Below are 25,363 nucleotides of genomic sequence, written 5' to 3'. Positions count from 1 at the left end.
GGTGGTTTTAGCAACAAACATTTATTTCTCCCAGTTGTAAAGGCTGGAAGTCTGAGATCAGGATGCCAGCCTGGTTGGGTTGTTGGTGAAGGCCCTCCTCCTAGTTCACAGACAGCTGCTTTCTCATTGTATCCTCACATGGCAGAGAGAAACAGAGAGAGAGAGAGTGAGTGAGCTCTGGTCCCTTTTCCTCTTCTTATAAGGACACCAATCCCATCATGCGTGCTTCACATTCATCTAGATCTAATTATCTCCCAAAGGCTTACCTCTAAATACTACCACATTGGGGATTAAGGCTTTGGAATATTAATTCTGGGAGAATACAAACATGCAGTCCATAGTAGGGAGGCATAACTCAGATGATATAGCAGAAAGGAAACAAAAGCCCATCCCTTCTCACTCAGGTAGGCTGCAGCAAGAAAAGAGACAGAGGTAGAGCTAGCAGGAAGCACTTTATGATCCTCAGTTTTCCCTTCTTAAAGGTTCCCTCTGATATGAAATCTCAGAAATATCCACACAGCCATGAGAAAATGATAGGTGTTAGAGATGGATGGAGTAAGTGTTAAGTCTGAAGGAGTCCTACATGAGACCTCTTTAAGATGGTCCAGTATATGGCAAAAAAGCGGTGGAAGGGAGCTTTAGAGGTCAGTATGAGGCTTCACTCTATGCTCCTATGCCTTGCTTAACATTCAGGTAACCCAGGTATTCTCCCATGTTATTGTGAGTAGGTGCACAGAATGCCAGACCTGTATAGAATCAAAAAGCCTCTCGTGCACAAAGATTTTGTAACTAAGGGAAGGTGGCTGAGACCATGGATGTCAGCAGTAAGGGCCAGTACATCACCTCAGGAGGTCTAATGGGACAAGTCATACCTCAGTGGTCAGCAGCCTAGAAGCTAAGCAGCTCGGACATGTAGCAAAGACCTGCAAGGACCTGGATCCTCACTCCTTGAAGTATGTGCAAGGATCAGCAGCATCAGCATCACTGGATCTTGTTAGATATGAAGAATCTTGGGCACCATCCTGGAACTACTGAATCAGAATCTGCACTCTGACAAGATGAACATTTAATTCATGTCACATTTAAGTTTCAGAAGCAGTGATCTAGAAGACATTGCATGGATCCAAGGCCTCTGCCTCTCTCCTCTAACCCATTATGAGATTATATACCAAAATCATCCTCTGTAGCCATGTACTCTCTTAGAGAGAAGCAAAAGACAGGGGAGAAAATGTGAAGACCAAGAATTACACAGAGACTCAGTTTTCTAAAGACATCTGAATGTTTGAATTGGACCAAGTTTACTAGATTGGACAAAAACTGGTCCCTAGAGATTAATCAGAGCTGGAAAATGAAACTACATTTTCTTTGCCCATTTGAAAATAGTAGGGTTAGACTATAAGGCCTGCCATAAAATGATCGTTGCATTTGGGGGGAAAATAGAGACTACTTTCCTGGTTTTTGATGTTTTCATTACTCATGATTCTTCTCAGTCAGGTAAAAATGAATGCTGCATACATTGTATGGTTTCTCATTTGCTGTTTCATATTCCTCACCTATGTTTATGGTCTTTTGGGCATTTACATTTTTTGACTCATTTCTTACTGAATGGATCCATACGTCTTTTTGCATAGTAGGAGATGCAGCTTAAAGTTGAGCTTTTTTGCTTTTTTCTGCCCTGGGATTTAGACAAGTCTGGACATATCTACACAGCTGGTAGAGGAGGCTGGCAGGACTCTATTTACTTAAAGGAATAAAGACCCATTTAGTAAAGAATTAATCTTAGAGGAAGAGGGTGGAGGTAACGGAAAAAGGAAAAGGATCACTGGGTCTCAAAGTATAATATATAGCAAGTCTTGAAAATTAGATTTTTTGTTGTTGTTGTTGTAAAGGAGTTTCTAAGATTACTTTACTCCCAATTAATAGATAAAGTACCAGGACTCTTGGGACTTATTGATGCTTAGAGAGGTATCATTCAGGATCTGACAAGGAGGAAACAAAAAGCTCAGCCCTTCTGGCTCAGTTGGTTCATGGACAATGAAAAAGAGTGGGGTCTCACTCAGACTGTCTCTTACTTCATCAAGGAAATGAGGGCCCATTAGGCATAACCTCCTTCAGCTCCCCGGTATTGTCCCTGTAAATAGCTATATTAATATTCATCCAGAGCAACTTTTCTCTTATCTCAGAGGATGCAATGTTGCACGTTTTGTCAAGTATTTCCCTTGACTCCATCCCTTCCCACCTCTTTTTTTTTTTTTTTTTTTTCCTGAGACAGAGTTTTACTCTTGTTGCCTAGGCTGGAGTGCAATGGTGTGATCTAGGCTCAACGCAACCTCTGCTTCCTGGGTTCAAGCAATTCTCCTGTTTCAGCCTCCCGAGTAGCTGGGGTTAGATTACAGGCATGCGCTACCACACCCGGCTAATTTTGTATTTTTAGTAGAGACAGGGTTTCTCCATGTTGGTCAGGCTGGTCACGAACTCCCGACCTCGGCCTCCCAAAGTACTGGGATTACAGGTGTGAGCCACTGAGCCCAGCCCCTTTCCCACCTCTTTAGGGACCTCCTATTGTCAGAGAGAAAAATCTTTTCCTCTGTCCTCTTAGGTTTAGTCCCTGAGGATCTGCAAATTAAACTGACAAAACACAGATTAACCGGAGGAAAGAACATAATTTGTATTAACACTTATGTGCACAAGAGGTCACAGAAAAGAAGTGAAACTCAAGAGACTTTAACACCCCACTGTCAACATTAGACAGATCAGCGAGACAGAAAGCTAACAAGGATATCCAAGAATTGAACTCAGCTCTGCACTAAGTGGACCTAATAGACATCTACAGAACTCTCCACCCCAAATCAACAGAATATACATTCTTCTCAGCACCACACCACACTTATTCCAAAATTGACCACATAGTTGGAAGTAAAGCACTCCTCAGCAAATGTAAAAGAACCGAAATTATAACAAACTGTCTCTCAGACCACAGTGCAATCAAACTAGAAATCAAGATTAAGAAACTCATTAAAAACGCTCAACTACATGGAAGCTGAACAACCTGCTCCTGAATGACTACTGGGTACATAACGAAATGAAGGCAGAAATAAAGATGTTCTTTGAAACCAACGAGAACAAAGACACAACATACCAGAATCTCTGGGACACATTCAAAGCAGTGTGTAGAGGGAAATTTATAGCACTAAATGCCCACAAGAGAAAGCAGGAAAGATCTAAAATTGACACCCTAACATCACAGTTAAAAGAACTAGAGAAGCAAGAGCAAACACATTCAAAAGCTAGCAGAAGGCAAGAAATAACTAAGATCAGAGCAGAACTGAAGGAAATAGAGACACAAAAAACCCTTCAAAAAATCAGTGAATCCAGGAGCTGGTTTTTTGAAAAGATCAACAAAATTGATAGACCACTAGCAAGACTAATAAAGAAGAAAAGAGAGAAGGATCAAATAGACGCAATAAAAAATGATAAAGGGGATATCACCACCGATCCCACAGAAATACAAACTACCATCAGAGAATACTGTAAACACCTCTACACAAATAAACTAGAAAACCTAGAAGAAATGGATAAATTCCTTGACACATACAGCCTCCCAAGACTAAACCAGGAAGAAGTTGAATCTCTGAATAGACCAATAACAGGATCTGAAATTGAGGCAATAATTAATAGCTTACCAACCAAAAAAAGTCCAGGACCAGATGGGTTCACAGCCGAATTCTACCAGAGGTACAAGGAGGAGCTGGTACCATTCCTTCTGAAACAATTCCAATCAATAGAAAAAGAGGGAATCCTCCCTAACTCATTTTATGAGGCCAGCATCATCCTGATACCAAAGCCTGGCAGAGACACAACAAAAAAAGAGAATTTTAGACCAATATCCCTGATGAACATTGATGCAAAAATCCTCAATAAAATACTGGCAAACCGAATCCAGCAGCACATCAAAAAGCTTATCCACCATGATCAAGTGGGCTTCATTCCTGGGATGCAAGGCTGGTTCAACATACACAAATCAATAAACGTAATCCAGCATATAAACAGAACCAACGACAAAAACCATATGATTATCTCAATAGATGCAGAAAGGCCTTTGACAAAATTCAACAACCCTTCATGCTAAAAACACTCAATAAATTAGGTATTGATGGGACGTATCTCAAAATAATAAGAGCTATCTATGACAAACCCACAGCCAATGTCATAATGAATGGGCAAAAACTGGAAGCATTCCCTTTGAAAACTGGCACAAGACAGGGATGCCCTCTCTCACCACCCCTATTTAACATAGTGTTGCAAGTTCCGGCCAGGGCAATCAAGCAGGAGAAGGAAATAAAGGGTATTCAAGTAGGAAAAGAGGAAGTCAAATTGTCCCTGTTTGCAGATGACATGATTGTATGTCTAGAAAACCCCATCGTCTCAGCCCAAAATCTCCTTAAGCTGATAGGCAACTTCAGCAAAGTCTCAGGATACAAAATCAATGTGCAAAAATCACAAGCATTCTTATACACCAATAACAGACAAACAGAGAGCCAAATCATGAGTGAACTCCCATTCACAATTGCTTCAAAGAGAATAAAATACCTAGGAATCCAACTTACAAGGGATGTGAAGGACCTCTTCAAGGAGAACTACAAACCACTGCTCAATGAAATAAAAGAGGATACAAACAAATGGAAGAACATTCCATGCTCATGGGTAGGAAGAATCAATATCGTGGAAATGGCCATACTGCCCAAGGTGATTTATAGATTCAATGCCATCCCCATCAAGCTACCAATGACTTTCTTCACAGAATTGGAAAAAACTACTTTAAAGTTCATATGGAACCAAAAAAGAGCCCGCATCGCCAAGTCAATCCTAAGCCAAAAGAACAAAGCTGGAGGCATCATGCTACCTGACTTCAAACTATACTGCAAGGCTACAGTAACCAAAACAGCATGGTACTGGTACTAAAACAGAGATATAGACCAATGGAGCAGAACAGAGCCCTCAGAAATAATGCTGCATATCTACAACCATCTGATCTTTGACAAACCTGAGAAAAACAAGCAATGGGGAAAGGATTCCCTATTTAATAAATGGTGCTGGGAAAACTGGCTAGCCATATGGAGAAAGCTGAAACTGGATCCCTTCCTTACACTTTATACAAAAATTAATTCAAGATGGATTAAAGACTTAAATGTTAGACCTAAAACCATAAAAACCCTAGAAGAAAACCTAGGCAATACCATTCAGGACATAGGCATGGGCAAGGACTTCATGTCTAAAACACCAAAAGCAATGGCAACCAAAGCCAAAATTGACAAATGGGATCCAATTAAACTAAAGAGCTTCTGCACAGCAAAAGAAAACACCATCAGAGTGAACAGGCACCCTACAGAATGGGAGAAAATTTTTGTAATCTACTCATCTGACAAAGGGGTAATATCCAAAATCTACAATGAACTTAAACAAATTTACAAGATAAAAACAACCCCATCAAAAAGTGGGCAAAGGGTATGAACAGACACTTCTCAAAAGAAGACATTTATGCAGCCAAAAGACACATGAAAAAACGCTCATCATCACTGGCCATCAGAGAAATGCAAATCAAAACCACAATGAGATACCGTCTCACACCAGTTAGAATGGCGATCATTAAAAAGTCAGGAAACAACAGGTGCTGGAGAGGATGTGGAGAAGTGGGAACACTTTTCCACAGTTGGTGGGACTGTAAACTAGTTCTACCATTGTGGAAGTCAGTGTGGCGATTCCTCAGGGATCTAGAACTAGAAATACCCTTTGACCCAGCCATCCCATTACTGGGTATATACCCAAAGGTTTATAAATCATGCTGCTATAAAGACACATGCACACGTATCTTTATTGTGGCACTATTCACAATAGCAAAGACTTGGAACCAAGCCAAATGTCCAACAATGGTAGACTGGATTAAGAAAATGTGGCACATATACACCATGGAATACTATGCAGCCATAAAAAAGGATGAGTTCATGTCCTTTGTAGGGACATGGATGAAGCTGGAAGCCATCATTCTCAGTAAACTATTGCAAGGACAGAAAACCAAACACCGTATGTTCTCACTCATAGGTGGGAATTGAACAATGAGAACACATGGACACAGGAAGGGGAACATCACACACCAGGGCCTGTTGTGGGGGAGGGGTAGGGGGGAGGGATAGCATTAGGAGATATACCTAATGTTAAATGACAAGTTAATGGGTTCAGCACAGCAACATGGCACATGTATACATATGTAACAAACCTGCACATTGTGCACATGTACCCTAAAACTTAAAGTATAAAAAAAAAAGAAGTGGTTAGACTTTAGGTTTATATACAATTTTCACATGGGAAAAAGGTTTTGGGGTTTAAGGGACTATAAATTATGGAGAAATGACTAGGAATATACCAGGGAACTAATGAAACAGAGGGATGTTTTAGAAAGGTCTGTTTATGCAAACTCATCTCTATGTTGACTTTCTTTCTCTGGTGATAAGAGTCACTCTTTTCTTGGTGGCAGGGAGGGCATCTTCACAAAGGTAAATTTATGCCCTGATTTTAAGCGCATGATACTAAGGCAGAAAACCCTTCCTGCGTCTGTTGATTTTCAATTGCCTTCAGCTCAAAAAAATCCTTATGCCAGAGTGACGTATATTGGGTTGGCATGTTCTAATATCCCTCACTATATAGAGCACAACCTCCCTTTGTTATGGCTTTATTCCTCCCCCACTTGCTTCTTTCTCTCTTCCTGCAAACATGTTCAAATTTTTCTCATGTCAATGATCCTTCCACTGGCCCTTCCATATTCACTCAAAATAATATTTATTGAGTGCTTACCAAGGGCAAGCATTGTTCTAGATGCTGAGGGTATTGTGATCAAATAATGCAGATGTAATCTCTGTCTTCCCGAAATGTATAGTCTAGCGTCACCATCCTCTCTAGCTACCATTCAATCTTATTTCCTCCTCATCTGAACCTCAGAGTAATCCGTTCTGCCTGATCTTCCTCCTGTGATCTCTTCTTGAATTAGTGCCATCCTATCATCGAAGTCAAAAACCTAGGAGCTCATCCTAGTTTCATCCTGCTCCTTACCCTTCCTATCACCAAATCCAGCTGATATGATCTAAAAATTTTCAAAATGATTCCCCTTCTCTCCATCTCTACTGCCATGTTTCTAGACTGGCTTTAATCATCTTTTGTTTATCAGTGGTTATTATCACTGGCCTTCCTGCCTCTAGTTTTAGCTCCGTTAAATCCACCTTCCAGACAGAGGCTATAGAGGCGTCACCCCTATGCTTGTAACCCCTCAAAAACATTCTCAATTTCCTATAGGATAAAGTGCAAGTTCCTCAGTGGGGCCTCATATTTTTGTCACTGCCTTCATCTCCAGCCTCACTAACTCCCTGTACTCTCTCTACTTGCAGGTCTCCACATATAGCATGCTTGGTATGTGTATGTACTTAACCTTGTAACTGCCTGGAACAACCTTTCTCAGGCCTTCTTGCCCACTGACACCTCGCTATATCTACCTTCAGATGTTCCTAGATTTATTCTTCAAAGCTCTGCTTTTAGTTACGTATAGTACTCTGAAAAGCCTTCCCAGAGAATCCTTCCTGGAGGGAAGAATTGTTGTTCTTCCTCTATGCGTCCATAGTAGCTTTTACGTTATTTTATAGCTCTCTGTTCTATCTTTCTCACCAGGCAGTGAGGTCCTTTAAAAAGGTGATTGGCAGATGGCTGGTGCTGAACTGTTGTGGAATCAGGCATCAGATAAGCCTTGATCTGAGCCTTGATCTTCTTCCATGATTGAGTGAGATTCCCTGAGCTACCGATATGGCATCCAGTCTCAACTGTGGTTTTATCCTAAAGTGTCATTGAATATCCAGCTTCTCTTCCTAGCAATGAGACATTAATGGCTCTATCTTAGCTTTCCACTCACTGCCCCATTAAGCCTGTCCTATGGTAGGAACTCCACTTGACCTGTGGTTATGGGAGACACATCTATGATGCACCATCACTATCACTTGCCTAGATCTTATCCCAGCACACTGGGTTCTCTTTCCATTTAGACTAAAATCAGACATTTAAGGGTGAACTTGGGGGTTAAACAAACATATATGGATACATTTGAGAAACAGACCATCAGCATTACATGTCATTGAGCCTTTTAGTGTCTGAGACCTAAGGTTTTATTTGTTTACTCACCCAATCATTTTATGTAAATGTATATTTACATTTTAAGCATTCTTTTAAAGCCACCGCATAGCTTCACTATGACCAGGTAATGAGGATTCTTGACAATGGAGTGTCATGGAGGTATTCAAACCCCCGGGATGGGGACCGAGGCCAGCAGTTAGATGTTAGGCAAACTCTTCTGCTGAGACACATGCTTCCCCTACACAAACACAGATACAAATGTCAGAGCTGGAAAGGAGACCTTAGGGATCATCCTGGTGAGCTATCGTTTTTGAGATGCAGACACTGAGCCTATTAAAATTTTAAGTCAGTGCCTTCAGATGTTATCCCATGGATAGTGATGGGTAGCATTTGAATGTCCTGGAAAAATGGTTACAAATACTGTATGAATTCCCTGTTCCTATCCCATTGGCAGGGATTTAACTCAGGTATAGGTTGGAAATCATCAGTTTCAGTAATTTGTCAAGTTATTGGGTCGCAGTCAGGATTAGAACATGGGTTCTCTGCTCTCTACAGTACAACAGATGGCCTTCCTCCATCTATCTAACCATAAACTATTCTATCTTTTTTCTACTGAATGCACGTGGGACCCTCACTCGGTCACACATTTCTTGCTATTCCTCCCAGATTTGTCCTATTCACAAATTGGATAAATAAATCATCTTAGTTTTCACATCGTTTATAAAATGCTCACAAAGACAAAACAACACTGGAACCTCTCAGCTCACATTAGAACCTCCAGTGGTGGATACTATCCCATCAACCTGCATCCCTTTGAGATTCTTCATTTGCCTAATTGATAATTTTTCATTTTGAACTCAATCCAACCCTTATTTCTCCATTTTGTCCCAAAATGATGTCATGAAAGATGTCAAATGCCTGGTTGACATACGGAAATATTATATCCAACTTTTCCCTCAGCTTACAGGCTTGTGAAACTATCAACAAATCATTTGTAAAAATTTAAATGAACCTGATCTCTATTTATTAATATTCTTTCCTTCTTTAAAGCCTATGACCCAGGTCTCCTGGTTTTCTTTATATCTCTCTGACAATTACCTCTCTAATTCATTGGCTATTTCTCTATTTTTCTTAGCCCAGTTTCTATCACTTCTACATTCTCACATCATTTTACATACTCTTCCCAGGTCGTCTCATCTAAATTGAAGAATTCAACCACTATCTATTTGCTAACAACTCCAAGATCTATGACCAGTCTTTCCAAAATATAGGCCCCATATTCTCATCTACACCTGAATGTTTGGCTGCGGGCTTATACCAGATACCAGTCATTTTTTGGTTTGCCAACATTCCCTTCTTAGAGACGTGCCCACATCCCATAAAGAGTAGTCACATAAATCACTCTGTGACTTCATCCCTCAGGCCATAGCTGACTTGGCCAGAGTGGATATCTCATCCAAGCTAGTCCAGTCAGATTCCCTTGTGTGGGAATCAATCACCTCCATCTGTAAGGTGATATAGGGCTTGGAATTGTGTCCTGAGGATAAATAAGCAGAGAAAGCCAGTATACAGGGAGAATCCAGAGATCAGGGCAGATATGCAAAGGGAAGCAAAGCAAAGGACATCGTGATTTCAGAAAGATAGAGATGGAGTAGGTGGCTGCCTGAGAATTTTCCAGTGCCAGCAAGCCTATGCTTTATTGCTTTCATTGTATTTCATGAGATTAACCATCCCTTTTCAAATACAATTTGAAAACCTACTTTATGCCAGGAACTTTACTAGGTATAAGAGAAATTTTGTTGAATAAGGAAACCATGGTCTATGACCCCACAAATCTACATTTGAATGCCTTATCACAGTAAATTCTTGTTTCCTTGCATTTATTTGAGTGTGTTTCTTGCATTCCATCAATCCATACTTAATTCTTTTTTTTCTTTTTTTAATTTTTGTTTTCCTGGGTAAGCATTTAATTCTTACTGTATCCCAAACCAACCTCGTCTTCCTCACTATGCCAGCTCTTTCTCCAAAAAGCCTACAATCTTGATCAGTGGTGGTATGCCCAATCTTGATTAACTGGGTAGTATGCCCAGTTTTCAAAACCAGAAACCTCACAGTTGCCCTTTGTTCCTCCTCTGCTTCACTACACATCTAGTCCATTACCAAATACTTTGGGTTCTACCTCAAAATGCCCTTCCTTTCAGATCTTACTTTTTGTCCTTACTTTTATCTTGTCCAGGGTTAGATTACTGACACCTCCCACTTGGGTGTTTCAACCACCTCCTGTCAGATCTACCTGTTGAATATCTCCCTGCACAGCTCATCCTCCATGATGTCATCAGACCTCTTCCTAGGATCCATACTGGATCTTGACACATGCCTCCTAAACATGTCCACTGGCTTTCCATTATCACAAAAATAAAACCCAGACACCTTATACAAAAGACCCTACATGATCTGGTCCAAATTCCTCTCAATTGTTCTCTCCCACAACGTGTATTCCAGTGATTTCCAGTCACTAAACATGTAGCATTTTCTGAGTTTGTGCATTTTTAATAATATACATTTCCTTCTGTCTAAAAAGGCTATCCTCAGGCCTTGGCCTGGCAAAGTCATCTTTTAAGACCAGTTCAAATATCATCTATTCTGAGCCAGGCAGAGGATATGTTCTCTTAAGGCATTCTGTTCACCCCTCTGGCATAATCTAGCCGAGAGTGACAAGAGATTACAATAATAATCCCATATGACCTTGCCTTGTTGTTAACAAAGTTATCTCGTTTGAACCATATAATGACTCGGATGAGGCAGGAAGGCATCCCATTTCGTAGATGAGAAAATGGGCTCAAGACCACAAATATCCTCCCTAGTGTCATGTGGACAGGATGGGATCCAGATTTTGTAGCCAGAATCTGGCCACATAAAAGATCTGAGCCGAGGTGCTTCAGGAGTTCTGCACATATTTGATTTGTATTTTATTTTAAAACATGTATTTTAATAATTTTTTAAAATGATTGCTATAAAATTCACCATTTTAGCCATTTTAAAGTGTGCAATCTAATAGTTTTTAGTGTATTCACAATGTCGTACAACTGTTACCGTTAAGTAACTCCAGAATATTCCCATCGCTCCCAAAAGAAACCCTACACCTCCCAATCCCATCCTCCACCTGTCCTTGGCAACTACTTTTGTCACTATGAATTTACCTATTTTGGATATGTCAGATGAATGAAGTTATATAATATGTGACCTTTTTTGTCTGGCTTCTTCCCTTAGCATAATGTTTTCAAGGCTCATATATGGTGTAGCATGTATCAGTGCTTTGTTCTTTTTTATTGCCTAATAATATTTCATTGCATGGATATACCACATTTTGTTGATCCATTCATCAATTGATAGACATTTGGATTGTTTCCACTTATTGGCTCTTGTGAATAATGTTACTATGAACATTCCTGTACAAGCTTTTGTGTGAACATATATTTTCAATTCTCTTGGGCATAGACCTAGGTATAGAATTGTAGGGTCATATGGCAAATCTTTAACCTTTGAGGGATTGCCAAACTTTTTCCAGAGCACTGCACCATTTAATAATATATTCCCACCAGCAATATATTAAAGGTTCCAATTTATCCATATCCTTACCAACAGTTGTTATTTTCTTGGTTTATTATGATGATGATGATAGTGGTTCCAGTAGGTATGAAGTAGCATCTCATTGTGGTTTCTTATTTGCCTTTTTCTAATTCCTAATGAGCATCTGTTCACATACTTATCAGCCATTTGCATATCTTCTTTGGAGAACTATCTATTCACATTCTTTGTCCATCTTTTAATTGGGTTATTTACCTTATTCTTGAGTTTTGTGAGGTTCTTTATATATTCTGGATATATATGATATATTATTTGCATAAATTTTCTTATATTCTCTGGGTCATCTTTTCCCTTTTTTGATAGTTTCCTTTTATACATAAAAGGTTTTAATTTTAAGTCCAATTATTTATTTATTGTGCTTTTGATGTCATATTTTAAAAACTGTTGCCTAACCAAAGGTCATAAAGCTATATCACAGCTATATTTTCTTCTAAGAATTTTACAGGTTTAGCACTTATATTTTGGTAAGCCTTAGATCCATTAGAGATAATTTCTATAAATGGTGTGAGGTAGAGGTCCAAATCACTCTTTGCATGTGAATATTCAGGTAACCCGGGATCATATATTGAAAAGACTATTCTTTCCTCATTTAGTGGTCTTGGAATCCTTGCAAAATATTTATTGACCATACATGTATGGTTTATTTCTGGACACTCAACTCTATTCCACTGGTATATATGTCTATGCTTATGCCAGTACCATGTTGTTTTGATTACTACAGCTTTGTAGGAAGTTTTGAAACTGAGAAGTGTGAGTCCTCCAACTTTGTTCTTGTTTACTTCAATAATTTAAAAGCATGTGTACATCTTCTTTTAAATTTTTTTTAAAGTACTATGTGCTTATTTTACACAACTTAAAAATTTACCTAAGAATTTAAGATAAAAATGAAGAGAGAAGCTTCATCAGACATTGTCAACTCACTGTCAACATTTTGAAGCATTTCTTTCCACTTTTACAAATGTGTCTGTATGTACATCTAAGTAAATAAATAATACACATTTTCATATTTATGGAAACTGAAATGCATAGTTTTATATCTTGCTTTTTTCCACTTAGCATTGTATCAGGAGCAATTTTCCAGATTATTAAATATTCCTGGAAAATGTCATTTTTACAGCTGCATTCTATTACATGGATGTATAATAGTCACTTCTCTAGAGCTGGACACGTAGGCTATTACTAGCATTTTCCTGGCATAAATATTGATGTAATAAACTTGCTTATATGTCTTTTTGTGCATGCTTAATATCCTTCTTAGGATAGATGCTATAAGTAGAATCACTGGATCAAAAACTATTTTAAGAATCTTGATTTTTAAAGTTAAATTCTGTACCATTCCTAATGAGTTATATGAATTCCAAGTTCTTTATGTATAGGTGCAAATAACTTACCTGTTTTATGTGTAGCAAATTTTCTTCTCAATTCTTGCGCCTACATTTAATTTTAGTAATTAAATATTTTGACTTATGGAAGCTTCAGATTTTCCTTGAAATTACATCTTCTAAGTTTTTATTCTTATTTTAATTTTGTATTTTCTTTAACTGCTTTTAGATTGGAATGTCCTTATTCACAAAGGGACCACAGACATTTGTCTCCCTCTACTTTCAGGTTTTGTTTTGTTTTGATCTCACCAAGCCATCTGAAATTTATTTTAATGTTATTTCTTTAGGAAATATCTAATTTGATTCTTTCCTGAATTTTTAGCCATAATATTTTGTTTGTTACGGTCTTAAAAGTATATTTGGTAGAACTGATCTTGAGTTTTCTTTTTGTGGTTTTTTTTTTTTTTTTTTTGGCATTTAGTCTGCACTTTTGCCTCCAGATGAATTTTATCAGCACATTGTGAAATTTTTGAAAAATCTCATTGAGATTTGGATTGAGATGATATTAGACCTCTAAATTAATATGACATCTTTACAGTATTCATTTACCCATCCAGGAACATCATCAATCTCCCTATTTTTATGAATCACAGCCAGGTCTTGTGATTTTTTTCATACGGATCATGCACATAAGCTTATCCCTCGGGTTTTCTGTGTGTCTTGTTAAAATCATGAATAGAAACCTTTTGTTGTTTTTGTTGCTTTTCTACTTAAAATGTATTCGAACAGATATTTAACAAACGTTTCAATTTGTATTTTTGTCTCATATCTATATCTTGATAGTTTTTCAGTAGATGCTTTGGAGTTTTAAGATTATGTGATATTATTTGTTTATAGTTATTACGTTGTCTCTTCATTTCCAGTAACTACAAATGTTGCTTTTCTTTTTCAAATATTAGTAGAATATTTAGAACTTTAACAACAGTATTATATAACAGTGTGGACAAGGGGAATACTTATTTTGTTCCTTTGGTAATGGCAGTGCCTGTAGTGCTTGGTTTGCTATTAAGAGAATAACTATCTATTGGCTTAAGATAAATATTCTTCCTTGTATTAAGGAATCATCCTTCTATTCCTTTTTTGCTAAATTGTTTTTTTAAATACAAAATTTGAGTTGAACTTTATTACAATCTTGTCATTATCCTTCGAAATAATCATATTTTTCTTCTAACAACTGACATTACGTGTGTGTGTGTGTGTGTATACATACACATATATGTATTTCCTAATATAAACCATCTTTACATTCCTGGGAACTATTTTATTTGGTTGTAGTATAGCATTTATTTAAGTTAGTGCTGAATTTTATTTGCTAGTATTTAGCACTTCTCACTGTTATACTATGAAAGACTGGCCTGGCATTTTTGTTGTTGTTTCGTGCTATTTGTGTCATCTTTTAATATTGTGGCTATTCTGCCTTTATCAAAAAAAAAAAAAAAAAAAAAAGGGAAAGTATTCTGTTGTCTTCTATGCTTTGAGACATTGTGTGGTTTTTACATTCATTCCATGCAGGTTCCCCCTCTTGCTCCCTGGCTCACATCTTCCACTCTCCTTTCCATATCTCTGATTTCCACCACTTCTCCCCCATGTCACTGTGTTGGAGCGTGGAAGCTCTAAAGGTGAGATGCAGGCTGAGGTTGTCTGTCTGCTGCCAATGAAGAGTCTTGTGTGTGTTTCCTCAGACTCCAGGTGTGTATGCCATAAAAGGGTCCCGGTGGGAGTCATCTTAAAGGTATTCACCAAGAGAATCATATGAATCCAAGACCCACCCACATGTGGTCCAAGAAAAGCCCAAAGCCTGGGAGGCGGAGAGTCCACGTGACCAGCCAGATGCTGCCTTGTCTGCCTCAGAGGAACTGCCCTTACCACGTCTAACAGGAAGAACTTCTAGGAAACCACCAAACTCCTATAAAAAAGGGCGCCAACCACTGTGCAACCACCACATAGAAGGTACTGCTGCCAGATTACAGTGTTCGGGGCAAGAAAGATAATTTGGGTCATAAGATTTCTTCCTCTCTTCCCCAGGATCTGAAGAGAGGAGGTGAGAACATTTAAATTAAATGAAGGTTGGAGTTTTGATATCACACTGAATGGGATTTTAATTATTTAACAATTTCAGGAGAACTTCTATTACCAGAAAGTACCTAGAAAGCTATGGAACCTATCCGAGCTTGCTTCGGGGAAATGATTTCCGAGGAGAGTTAGAAGAGGTTGCGGTGGGAAAGAATAGTGCTGGCTGTGGCTTGCTCCCAGGGGGTTCAGCTTAGTAAGCAAACAGGCCCAGAGATGCACTTAGAGAACAATCACCACGAGTGATTCCATGCCTTCTTTCACACACAGTTATTTTTAGAATGTTCAACTTTATTGTGCTTTCGGAGGTGATGGCAATGTACCAGTTAAGCTCAATCTTGGACATTGTGATGTGCTTTTATTGCTACAGTTTCTAATTGAAATAAAATCGAAGAAGAAGGAAAGCGTTTAAAGAGAGCAAGAAAAATAGCTCACATGGGCTTTTGGCAAAAGAAAAAATATCTAGATACCAACATATACTTAGGACAAATTAAAAATACAATTACACATCAAAACCTACAGTTTGTGGAAAAAAACATTTTTTTTTCCAAAAGAGTCTGTATTAGTTCATTCTCACTATGAACTAATAGTAATAGTAATGAACTAATTAGTTCATTCTCACTATGAACTCATAGGTATTCTCGCTATGAAGAAATACCTGAGACGGGTAATTTACAAAGAAAAGAGGTTTAATTGACTCACAGTTCTGCAGGGCTGGGGAGGCCTCAGGAAGCTTACAATCACGGCAGAAGGGGAAGCAAATATGTCCTTCTTCACATGATGGCAGCAGGGAGAAGTGCAGGGCAAAGGGGGGCGGAAAGCCCCTTATAAAACCATCGTATCTCACGAAAACTCACCAGAACAGCATGCAGGTAACCGCCCCCATGATTCAATTACCTCCCACCGGGTCCCTCCCATGACACGTTGGGATTATGGGAACTACAATTCAAGATGAGATTTGGGTGGGGACACAGCCAAACTATATCAGAGCCCAATATATTCAATATATTGGAAAAATTATAATGGAATGGAATGGAATGTGACACTTTTTACTTTGATCTGAGTATTTTCAATATCCTATTTGTTTGTATTATCACCTTTTAGATCAGAATCTAAAAATAACTTGGGGTCCTTGATATAGTCATGCAACATTTGATATATTTCCTTTTTTTGAAGTTTCTGCTAAGAAAATTTATCAAATTGATTCATTTAAGTGCAGGGGCATAGAAATAAATGATCTCCTTCATTACCCAGAATTGTTTAAAATCATTTGGTAGACTCTCAATATTTCTTGCAAATTGACTTTGTTTATTTGTTTGTTTTTGGTCGATGCAGTATGGCAGAATGAAATGGAGTTAGTTTTAGGACAATTTTCATAGTTGCCAATGATTAATTCAGCAGTCACGATTTTTCAAACTATTAAATACGAAGTCCACGTCTTAGACTGAGTCCCCTAGATGTAGACCCTGAGACAAGGATTTGAGTTCAAGCAGTTTATTTGGGAGGCAATCCCAGGAAGTACTGCCATGGAAGTGAGGAAGTGAAACAGGGGAGGGAAGCAAACCAGCATTGGGTACGTTGAGGGCCAACATACAGCTGTGGGCTACCTGCTGGGAGCCTGAAAGGAGCCCACCTGCAGTGAGCTGGTATTTATCTGCCATCTCCTTGGGAATTGGTTGAGAGCTGTTAGGGCAGGGGTGAGTGTTAACTCTCCATGCTTCCCAATAGCCTGTGTGTGACACATATCTACAACTAGAGAGTCCTGGGCAGTAAGGGACAACACAACAGTGAGTTCTAGGAATGACCGACCTATACAACTTACACGACGTGTATCGATCGGGAGCCGGATCTGAGAGGCAGAAGACTGAGTGTAAAATCATACAGTCTAAAGCCAACCCGGGTTCAAACCAGATCTGCTCCTGTTTGTATGTGACCCTGAGCAAGTTATTTAATCTCTTGGCACTCAGTTCCCTCATCTATAGAGTAAAGATAATCATAATACCTACCCTCATAGGGTTGTTGTGAGGATTGAGTAGATATAAGTAACAAGTTTAGAATAATGTTGACTCATGCCATGTACTATTTATTCATAATTATTATGGGAGGGGGTGTTCCAAAGTAAATCATCAACCTGCCACCAACAGTACACCTGTGGTAAACGGTTACCATTTACCTGTCTTCTCCTCACCTTTATTTGATAAAATTTCATTTAATGACCTTTCTATAGTTTTACTCTCTTCACTAAGAATTTAGAACTTGCATGGCTGGGCGTGGTGGCTCACGCCTGAAATCCCAGCACTTTGGGAAGCCGAGGTGGGCGGATCATGAGGTCAGGAGATCAAGACCATCCTGGCTAACACGGTGAAACCCCGTCTCTACTAAAAACACAAAAAAATTAGCCAGGCGTGGTGGCGGGCGCCTGTAGTCCTAGCTACTTGGGAGGCTGAGGCAGAAGAATGGCGTGAACCCGGGAGGCGGAGCTTGCAGTGAGCCAAGATTGCGCCACTGCACTCTCTCTAGCCTGGGTGACAGAGTGAGACTCCATCTAAAAAAAAAAAAAAAAAAAAAAAAAAAAAAAAAAAAAAAAAAAAAATTTAGAACTTACCATGCCATGTGCAGTATGCAATATTGAATAATCTCACTTCAATTGAAAAATAAACCTTATTTTTCATGCATACAGAGAAAAATGTATTCATCATCATTTTGGGGGATCATTTAAATCCCTCATCTGAATGTATTTTGGTAAAGTTTAGCTGAGGGGGTCTTATATTTGCCTAGAGAGAACACAATGTCTAACCATGCATTTCCTCAGGGAACTCTATGGTACAAGTCCTCTTTTCACCTTGTAAAAAGAGACTCCAAGCCCTGCTGGCAATTCACAACACAAAAAGCATATCTTATTTATAGGAAAGTTGAATTTAATGTGATAGGAGCAAATCACTTTTCAAAGTGGCCAAGAGAGGGGAAAAGGGTTAAAAAGTCTCTATTGATATAAGACAAATTAAAAGCAGAAATGTAAGAAATGACACTCCTTCCCAAGAATCCTATGAGTGGATTTTTATGGTCTTAAAATGTACCTTGATTCATCTACTTCTGTTCACGCATGTTTGCAAGTATGTCCTTCTCCAAGCAGCTAGAGAAAATAAAGTTGGATGCATCAGCCTGTTCCCATTGTTTCATGAGCAACCATCCAGTCTTTTAGATTCTAAAAGCCTAAAGATTCTAAAAGTGGAAAATTTATTGTTTCACTCAAAAATTCCATAAGCCATCTTCCTAAGTATGAAATAGCTTCAGGGAATTCTATTTTTTCTGATAGTTTGTCACTAAGTATTTGAGTCCATGATTTTCAGGGGAGCCAAGAGATCTCATACCAAATTGCAGGGAATTCCTATGATGTTTTTTAAAAGCAGCCATTTAGTGTTCTTCTCTGATTTGGAGACATGCAATAAAATCTTTTTATGCACCCCATTTATTTTCCTAGACATTTAAATTTTTCATGCCCAGCATGCTCAATAATTCAAGCAGAGTTGAAAATGGCCAGGTTTTACCTTCCATGGGATTATCCTTGGGGACTGAGGGTTTAAAAGAATGACAGCTATGAAAAATCCCAGGCCTCCTCCCAGCTGTGCACATTGAACTATCTCTACTGAAAGTGGTAACCTCTGCCTGCTTCACAGGAGGCATTGGCGAGCATCCTGACAATCACTGTAAATCACAGCCCATCACACAGCTAACTCTAGAGCAATGGGGCCACCTAGACTCCAAATATGGAAGTGCTGAAAGGAAAAAAAATCCCTTCTGGGATTCATTCCTAGAGGCTCCTTGAGATCTGGATATTGAGAGGGTAAAAGAGAAGCTTGTACATGTCTGAGTCTCAGGTGATCAGAGACAACTTGAATGCATGAGGATTTTTCTCCATAAAACACATTAGATATTAACGTTTAAATATTTATAAATATTTACATGAAATATCTTAAATATTAAAAATTATATTTTTATGAGTGTGTTGGCCTAAAGATGAATATATTCCTGTTATATATTACATATTAAATGTTATACATTTATATATATAACACTTAATTTAATTTACCAGTTTTTAAAAAAAAAGTTAAAAGAAATAAAGACATTTAGACATTTTTCTGGGACCTTAAAAGTACTGTGGGCCCTCCACACTGTGCCTAGTGGATAAATTGGCATGGCTGGCACACACTAGCGAGGTCAGGGGTTTATAAGGCCTGGAAGCCTTCCATCCTTTAGATGCTTAGAATGTACTGAAAGATGTCCAAGGACACCAAAGGACTTACCATACTTTCCTGCATTTCATGAATTTCTTTCATATTTTAATGTTTCCTTTAATGCATCACCTAATAGATGACACATTTAACATCGAGGTGGTGGGACTCTGTTCCTTTAGAGTCTTCATTGAATTGATAATACTTTTAAAATATACAATATCTTAGAATGGAGGAGGCATGGTATCCAGCCATGATGAGGAAAAGCAGCCACCCCTGCGCCCTGGGGCCTCTCCTGACCTGGCTCTTTCCACTCCCTACCTACCCAGCCACACATCAAGAAGCAGTCCTCTGTCATTTATTAGCCCACCTCGGAAGCCACATTGCCACAGTTCTGCTGTGCTCTTGGTTGAAGCAGTCACAAGCCCACCCCATTCATGGAGGAATGACAAGGTCACATTGTTGAAGAACATATGAAATGGTGATATAGTTGTTGTCACCTTTGGAGAATGTGATCTGCCAAACATCCCCCAACAAAGACAAATAAATAGAGAGTTGGATCATTTCTTTCTTTTTACTTTTTTTCTGTCTTGAGACAGTGTTGTTCTTGTTGCCCAGGCTGGAGTGCAATGGAGCAATTTTGGCTCACTGCAACCTCCGCCTCCCAGGTTCAAGTGATTTTCCTGCCTCAGCCTCCCGAGTAGCTGGGATTACAGGTGTGCGCCACCATGCCTGGCTAATTTTTGTATTTTTAGTAGAGACAGGGTTTCACCAGGCTGGTCTTGAACTCCTTACTTCAGGTGATCCACCTGCCTCAGCCTCCCAAAGTGCTGAGATTACAGAGAGTTGGATCATTTCTAAAGGGAAGTGGGTAGCAAGGGCGATGAACAAACAGAAATTACACTGTGTTCACTCTGTTATGCCACCGTGATGCCTGTGAGGGAGCAGAGCAGCTGGCTGTACAATTTCTTTAAGGAACATGGATATATACCCAGTTGGTTCAGGCAATGGGTGTTACTATCAAACTGTTTGCAGAGGAGTAAGGAAAACAAAAATGAGAGTAGCCAGGATGTCCCTCTCAGTCAGCTGAGATGTGACAGCTTGTTTAGGGTGGTTGTGCAATTTAAGATGTGTCATCCCCAGCCTCAGATATCAGTGTTTCTCTTTGCTAGAGCTCTACCATTATGGCTGCTTTTAGGGGAGTCCGCCACCCCATTTCTCCTGCAGTTACCAGTTACGTTATTCCCTGCTTCTCCCCTTTTCTTGGCTTATACCCCTTGTGGCTTCTAGAATGTCATCTTGGTCAGATTTCCATCACTGATCTAGTCAGCTGTGTCCATCAGAGGGATCAGTGCTTCCAGACATCTACCCAGCAGAAGCCACTGAGGGTGTGGCTCCTCCTCAAGAGCCAATAAGGACCCCAAGAGGGAATGACTCCTCCTTAAGAGCCAATAAGGATCCCATGTCTCGTGGCTCAAAATAAATACTTTTCATTGCCTGCAGATGTTAATTTCCTAAGGTTAGGCCCAGGGTGAATAAAGGAGGAGAAAAGAAGACTGAATCTCTGAGGGTAAAACACAGGACAAAGTGAAATAAGTTCTTCACCAAAGTAACCACCAAACTGCCTAGCATCTTCCTGCTCTCCTATCTCTGCGAGAGTCTATTGTGTGCACCATAATTACTATCCTTCAGCTCATTTGGCTCTTAATCATGCCTTTGAATGCAGCACAGACAGAATGAACCCAGCTTTTCCGACTGTTCTAGGCTCAGTACTCTTGAAAGTCAGGTTTCAAGTAGAGTCAATTCTAAGGGGTCTTTGGCCCCAGAGCAGTCAATGCATCAAAGTGGAATTTTCTGTAGCACCCTTGGACCCTTGGCATCCAGCACCAAAGTAAAACACAGCTTGCCTTACATAAGGGAGCCTACATTATCACTCCCAGAATAACTAGTGACCCCACAGACCTCCACAGATGTGCTGTAGAACAAACAAACATCAGACCTTCTCCATAAGGACAGGTCTAGGCTGCACCTTTATCTATATCCAGTCAAAGATACATAGATTTATAGTGACCCAGAAAAGAATGCAGACGAACCTGGAGAAAGCACCCTGCTGCTTAGATCTACAAATTTTGTTCATCTCATATATACAGGCACAGACAAAAAGGAATGTTGACAGGCTGTATTTACTTGATCTTTTCGTCACCTCTTAGAATCTAATACATGTGAAAATTTTGGCATAGGCAAGCACAATTACTCCTTGTAGACATATATATTTCTGAAGCTGTAACTCCTTGTGTACATATGTTTTATTCTTTACACATTAGTTCTTGCTGCCAAAAAGCTCTACATTTTATAATTCAATCAGCGAACACCTGTACCAAGATTTGATCACTGGGAACTTCAAATATTTCGTATTTGAGAATGGGGAAAGAAAATCTGCCGAGAAAAAAATTGGCCAGAACCCGCGTTATGTATTTTTCCCAGGAAAGCTAATTATTAGAGGAGGATAAAAATCTGAGGTTTCCTGACTAGGGAGTGGAGTCTGTACAAGGGATCTGATGTGACAGGGTTCCTTCTCTATCCTCTTCAAAATGTAAGGAATGTTTGGCTTCTGGATTGTGTCAGAAAAATAGAAGTAACAAATAGTCTTTATTCATAAAGAACCGGCTTTTCCTGACAGAGATTTTAGTCGTGTGCTACACACGTGAATCCTTTTTAAAGAAATTGCTAGGGGCTGGGGAATTTCCAAGCCAACCTCCATTAACCTGCAGATTGAGCAAGACACACATCTGTTCTTTAATTGCACAGTATTTCGAATCAAAACAAACAAGCCCTTCCACAAAAAAGGGCCTGTTTTCCTGGTGATGGTTTTGGCTCGAGTTACCCTTTGTGTTGAGTATGTCTGCTCTTCAGGCCATAAGGTAGCGATCTCACCGACACCTGCCTGTGTCACGATCCCCCTTAGTAGTCTGTGCTGCAGTCACTAAGCATGACCACTAGATGACGGGAGAGGACTGAGTTGAAGCCATGGCGGCGGCTCCTTTCTCCCTGCAGGGTGGGAGGAACGCTGTTGTCTCTCCTTTTTCTTCCTGCCCCTTTGTTTGACTTCACCATTTTTCTGTTTCCCTTTCTCTCCACTGTAGTTACGTGACTCACCTTTCATTCAGTACCTCCCTTCAAGGAAAGCCCTGTCTCCGGTCCTTGGTCTGGGATCACACAGAGTTCTTGGGATGACCCTGGCTCTCCCGCGCCGGCCGCCCTGCTGCCAAGTGCAAGCATTCGCTCCCAGATGCTTCGCCCAATTCCTTGCAAATGTCATCCAATCAGTGTCCAGGTGTTCACGGCTCATCACTGGCTTACTGCTCTGGTCTACATAGCTTGGGGCATTGCTGTTTATGCAGGTATAAAAAAAAAGAAAAAGGAAAGAAAGAACTGCAGCATCACAGAAAGTGAATCAGAATATCAGTCTGTGGTACTGGGAGAGAAAAAGAAGATTCCCCAGAGAGGGTGAAGACCAAACAGACTGCAGACCTGCCATCTCTCTACACTGCACGTGGATTGGCCATTGGCTGTATGCACCCGGGAAAAAAATTCAGAGGGCCATGCTGTGATAGCTGACCTAAAGAAGACATTCTGGAGAGCACATGAGTTTGATTTTTACAAATGACTTAATAATCTGGGGGACCAAGCCAGGGTTGCAGAGGCTGGAAGAGCCCGTGACAGACCTTTGCCACCCGCCAGTGGTGAGCAGAGGAGGAGGAGACCCAGAGTCAGGGGTGGTAGGGGAACGGGGTTTCCCAGGCCTCTTTTCACAGCAATTAGAGGTCTGTGTTCTCCTTGAGGCAGAGGTGTTAACTCCCACAAGTGTTAGTGAGATTTAACGAAGAAAAGGGGAGACTCCAGGGCTGCATTTCCAGTAGGGGCTTCCACAGCAGCAGAAGAGGACAGAGTTCTGCTGCTTCCAGCCGGACCTGGCAGAGAGTCATGGAAGCCTGGACCTTAGCATGTTGCCTTCGTCAGCAATTCCACCCTCCAGCCGGCATCGTGTGAAGAGTCCCCAACCTGTGGTCGCCTAGCCCCTTCTACGAACCTTGTGAAGAGAAGCTGCCTGTGCCTTGGGCTAGAAAGTTCTCTCACAGTCTATCCAGTGCTTAAGCTCGCCTGCCTAGGTTTACATCCGAGTTCTGCTAAGTTTCCAGCTAAGCCTAGTTTCCTCCTCCAAAAAATGGAGATAATAATGGCACCTACTTCACTTGCGGATCTAATGAAACTCAAGACCTTAGCACAATGTTTGACCATATAAAGTACCTCTAAGTGATGATGATGATTAATTTGGGCCTAGAATTGACATCTTAGTCATATGAGGCAGAACCTAGTTCTAAGGAAACACACCTCAGTGCCATGATAGAAACATTTCATGATGAAAACCTAAGCAGTTGTGCAATGAAAATCCCTGTCATTTACAACAATTCCGCCACCCCCCACGTACTTGCGATAAATTAGAACCAGGATGGGGCAAGTTTCTCGTCTTGCCTCCTCTTTTCCTCAGTGGAACAGTGTGATTTATGGCTCTGACGGGAGAGCCAACCAAACTCAGTTGTTTCAGCTGACCGTCCCCGTGAGTTTTCAGGTTGATGTGAAATCCAATGGGGTGTGAGCTGAAACCCAAGATCGCCTGAAAGCCCCATGCACTAAGCTCAGTAAGAGACCAAACCAAATCAAACCAAAGCTCCCTCCCTCTTGCCTGGCTCTCCTGGAGCTCACAAGAAGCCTGCCACTTGTGAGCCTGTGTGCCTGGAAGGGTCTGCTGCACCTGGCTGGGGGCCTTGGGCCATTGTTTTCCTGGCAGCAGCAAGGAGGCAGGTCCTCTGCTCACTCCTGGAGCTGGCCCCATACCAGCGACGTCAGAAACCAGGCAGGCTTTTGTCCTGGGGTCTTCTAGGGGTTGGTTACACGGAGAGAGTGAGGCTTTGTTGGAAGACTCTCAGAGGCCTGGCCAGGTTTTCCTCTCACAGCCAAGAAGCAGATTCTAGTTCTTTCCAAACTCTTGATACCTTCTAAACTGAAAAGCGGCTGCCCACTCAGAATTTGGGCTAGGGCATGGAGAGGCTAAAAACCTTATCTTCTAAAAGGGAATTGTTACTGTCTCTCTGAAAAGACCGCAAGGTTTCTGGGAGATTCTGAAATGATGTATAGAGCTAGAGTCTAAAAAGGTGGAAGGAGAGGTTTCTGGGTAGGGGGTTAAAAGTGTAAGCTCTGGAGGCAGGCAGACCTGGGATCAAGTCCCAGCTCATACTCTTCATAGCTGAGTGACCTTGAGAAAGTCACTCAATCCGTCTGAGGTTCTCTTTGTTCTTTTGCTCCCTGCTCACTATTCATCTTACCCTGTCTAGCCCAACGTTTTTGGTAGTTCATGTTCCAGTCAGAAGAAAAGACCAGTGAGAACTGGGATTTATAATAATTACAATCATCAAAATTAACTGAGTACAGTGCTCAGCAATTTATATCAATTTCATGTAATCCTCAGAACCCTTTTATAAGGTAGGCATTGCACTGATTCACATTTTCCTAGTGAGGAAATAGAAGTTTAGGAAGGTTGCCAAAAACTTAGAATTACCTTTCTAAAATATGTCTGGTTCTATTAGTCTTTGGTTTAAAATCTTACCATGGATTTATCTTCAGGATAAAATAAAATTCTTTAACACAGAAAAAAGGACCCTTCCATGCTGTGAGCCTTCAGGATTCAGTGGTTAACCAGTATCGTCTTTCTAACTTCCTGATCTGCAGGTCTCCCTCTGACCACACTGAGCTTTCACCCTTCCCTAGCCAACTGAGGTGTTCTTGCACCTCCAAGAATCCACA

At 40.3% G+C, this 25,363-nt stretch overlaps 1 protein-coding gene across 1 annotated transcript in view; it reads right to left on the bottom strand.

The window, feature by feature from the left end:
* SLC24A2 (solute carrier family 24 member 2) overlaps window positions 1-22,887 on the bottom strand; it is a 428,870-nt gene extending 405,983 nt beyond the window's left edge. Inside the window, exon 1 of the mRNA XM_063650502.1 lies at window positions 22,658-22,887. The gene's annotated coding sequence lies outside the window, so the exon portion shown is untranslated. The remainder of the gene's footprint in view (window positions 1-22,657) is intronic.
* Between the last annotated feature and the right edge of the window lie 2,476 nt (window positions 22,888-25,363).

This window comes from Pongo pygmaeus, chromosome 13 (genome assembly GCF_028885625.2).
Source record: "Pongo pygmaeus isolate AG05252 chromosome 13, NHGRI_mPonPyg2-v2.0_pri, whole genome shotgun sequence".
NCBI classification, from domain to species: Eukaryota; Metazoa; Chordata; class Mammalia; order Primates; family Hominidae; genus Pongo; species Pongo pygmaeus.
Note: the sequence above shows the minus strand (reverse complement) of the source record. Positions and strands in the feature narration are given on the sequence as shown.